Consider the following 4,130-nt stretch of genomic DNA (forward strand, 5'->3'; position numbering starts at 1 on the left):
CAACTCCCCGTGTTCTGTATAACTTTGGCAGGGTCAACTTTGTAACAACACTACTACCAACTCTCCTCGTAGAAGCTTAATAACCCAACACCACACAGGACCACAATTATGAATAGCTACCATGGCCTCACACGACTAACGACAATAGCCAATAAAAGAATTTATACACGTACCTTATGATTATGACATCTCAGTCGGGCCCTTCTCTGGAGGAGGAAATAAGTAGGGATTTCTAGACTTCATGTTTTCCTCGGCTTCCAAAGTCATTTCTTCCACATTGTTGTTTCTCCAAAGTACTTTCACGGAGGCTACCTCATTATTCTGCAGCTTGCGGGTTTGTCGGTCTAAGATGGAAACCTGAATTTCCTCGTATGATAAGTCTTCTGTAATCTGTACATCATTGGTGGGCACCACTCGGGTAGGATTGCCAATGCACTTTTTTAATATAGATACGCGTAAAATCGGATGGATAGACTCCAATTCCAAGGGCAATTCTAACTCATAAGCTACTCGGCCACTCTCCCAATAATCCTATAAGGCCCAATATACCGTGGGTTAAGTTTGCTTTTCTTGCCAAACCTTATCACACCCTTCATAGGTGATACTTTTACGAATACCCAGTCATCAACCCCGAACTCTAATTCTCGTCGCCACACGTCAGCATATGACTTCTGACAACTCTGAGTTGTCAATAGTCGATCCTAGATAAGCTTTACTTTTTCTAGAGCTTGTTGAACTAGGTGTGTCCCATGTAATCCAGATTCTCCAACATCAAACCACCCTATAGGCGACCTACACTTCTGTCCGTAAAGAGTCTCGTATGGAGTGAATACTGGAATGGTAGCTATTGTTATATGGGAACTCAACAAGCAGCAGATGATCATCACAGCTACCTTTGAAGTCTGTTACACAAGCTCGTAACATATCCTCCAGTGTTTGAATAGTACGCTTAGCCTGTCCGTCTGTTTGGGGATGAAATGTTGTACTAAGACTTACTTGAGTCCCCAATCCTTTTCGGAAGGACCTCCAGAAGTTAGTTGTAAATTGATCTCCTCTATCCGAGATAATAGATACAGGGACACCATCCAGTCGTACTATCTCCTTAATATAAAGCCTTACATAATCCTCTGAGGAATATGTAGTTCTAACAGGCAGAAAATGGGCTGACTTTGTAAGCCTATCAACAATCACCCATATCGAATCAAACTTATGCTGGGTACGAGGTAAACCTACGATGAAGTCTATATTGATTAATTCCCATTTCCAAGTTGGAATCTCCATATCCTGCAATAATCCACCGGGTTTTTGATGTTCAATCTTAACCTGCTGACAGTTAGGACACTAAGCAACAAATTCTACTATATCCTTTTTCATTTCGTCCCACCAATATACTTCCATGATGTCATGATACATCTTCGTTGCTCCTAGATGGATAAAATAACGAGAATAGTGAGTTTCTCCCATAACCTGCCGACATAGCCCTGCAATATTAGGCACACATAATCGCCCTTGATATTTGAGGACTCCATCTTCTGTAATTTCAAACGACGTCTTCTCCTTCTGAAGGGTGGTATCCCTATAATGAACTAACACAGTATCCTTGTACTAGCGTTCCTTTACCTCAGTTACTAAAGGGGATATTGCTGTATCCTTAAGAGTAATTCCAGTATCACCTGAGTCCAGTAACCGAACTCCAAGACTAGCTAGCTGATGAACCTCATGGGCTATTTCCCTCTTTTTTGGCTTTAAATACGACAAGTTACCCATAGATCTACGGCTGAGGGAATCAGCTACTAAGTTTGCCTTCCCCGAATGGTATAAAATATCAACGTCATAGCCTTTAAGTAGCTCCAACCATCTCTTTTGACGTAGATTCAATTCCTTTTGCTTGAAGAAGTTATAGATGCTCTTATGATCCGTATAGATATTAACATGAATACCCTATAAGTAGTCCCCCCACATCTTTAGTGCATGAATCACAACGGTTAACTCTATATCTTGGGTTGGGTAATTCTTCTCATGCTTTCTTAGTTGTCTATAAGCTACAACCTTACCATGCTGCATCAACACACAACCCAATCCAATGCTTGAAGCATCATAGTAGATAACCTAACCATCGGTCCCGTTTGGGAGTGTTAGAACCGGTGTTGAAGTTAATCTGTCCTTCAATGTTTGGAAACTCCGTTCGCAAGCATCGATCCATTGAAACTTAGCTCCCTTCTGATTCAACTTACATGCGTATCCTAATAATTTTTTTTACAATTTAGGAATTTGCCCTCTTCGGAGGCCCAAACAGCATCCTTTATCCATCACAATTACGCCTTTATCCCACTATTAGGGTAGTATTTCCTCTATTCTAAACGTTACTAGTCTTATACTCCTTTAAGTTCTTTCGGGCTATACTGAGCCTTTTGTAACTTGGAGAAATCATCAGCTTCCTTATGAACTTATTCCCAAGAACTTATCCATTCTCGTTACCTTTTTCACTCATCTTTTCTTATCCTTCCTCCGGTCTTCCTAAAACCTTGTCGCTTTACCATACTTTAGCTTGTGACCTACACATATCTATTTACATTTATTCACAACCTTTCTTCAACTTGCTTGCACCATCGATTTCCTTATGTTATTCAGGAACATCAGGCAAAACACCACATACCACTTTGGTCAAAGGTTCTTAGAAAAGAAGAAAGTTTTATTACAAGTTTCTTGTAATAACATACCATGCAGAGAAGCTACGAACCTTCATCGGTATTGTGGGTCTAGGTAAAGTCTTCACTGCCTCAGTCTCTTGTGTATCCGCTCAGATGTCTTCACCCGAAATAATATGCCCAAGGAAAGCTAAACACATGGTTCATCAAGTCCATGAATACTACTGGGGCATTGGTCAGACCGAATAACATAACCCGAAACTCAAAGTGCCCATATCTAGTCTTGAATGTTGTCTTCGGGATATCTTATCCTCAACCCTTACCTGATGGTACTCGGACCTTAGGTCTATCTTTGAAAAACACTTGGCACCTTGCAACTGATCAAATAAATCATCAATTCTCAGGAGTAGGTACTTATTCTTGATCGTCACCTTATTCAGTTGCCTATAATCAATACACATTCGTAAGGAATCATCTTTCTTAAACAACACAGGTGCTCCCCACGGTGACGTACTAGGCATGATAAAGCCTTTCTCAAGTAATTCCTTTAATTATTCTTTCAACTCTTTCAGTTTTGCGGGGGGGGGGGGGATTCTATAGGGAGGAATAGATATTGGGTGAGCATCTGGTAGTAGGTCAATAGCAAACTCAATTTCTTACATTGGCGGGAGACCCTAAAATTCATTAGGAAAAACATCAGGAAACTCATTAACTATAGGAAATGACTAAATGTTTAGTGACTCTACTTCCACACTACAAATCCGAACTCAATGATAAATATACTCCTTTATGATCATCTTCCTTGCCTTGAGATAGGAGATAAATTTACCTCTTGGTGATGCCGTATTACCTTCCCATTCTAAAACAGGCTCTCCTGGGGACTGAAATTAAACCATCCTTGACCTACACTTGATGTTAGCATAGCAAAAAGCCAACCAATCCATAACTATTATAATATTAAGTTCTACTTAATCGAACATCACGTACCTGTCGCACCTCCTTTTTACCGCACTCGCGGGGCGCGTGAGGAGTTTTCTCCAATTGAAGGACAGTCGAAACGAGATTTTATTTAATTATTTCAGAGTCGCCACCTGGGAATTTTATGGCGTCCCAAGTCACCGATTTAAATCCCTGAATCGAGGAGAATATGACTCTGTTTATTATTCTGCGAACCAGAAATCCTGAGTAAGGAATTCTGTTAATCCGGAAGAAGGTGTTAGGCATTTCCGAATTCCGTGGTTCTAGCACGGTCGCTTAACTGTTTTTATTATTGGCTTAATTATCTTGATTTTACTAAATACGTTTTTATTGCATGATTTTACTACCGCTTTTTACTTATTGTTTACAATTATATGGACGAATTACGCGTACGTATATTCGTATTATATACTTTTTATAATTACCGGGGATCGTGCCAGTGTACACAATAAAATTGTTATGTTTTTATTTAAAAAACATATGTTCGAAATTTAAAATAAAATC

Source organism: Nicotiana sylvestris, chromosome 5 (assembly GCF_000393655.2).
Source record: "Nicotiana sylvestris chromosome 5, ASM39365v2, whole genome shotgun sequence".
In the NCBI taxonomy this organism is placed as follows: Eukaryota; Viridiplantae; Streptophyta; class Magnoliopsida; order Solanales; family Solanaceae; genus Nicotiana; species Nicotiana sylvestris.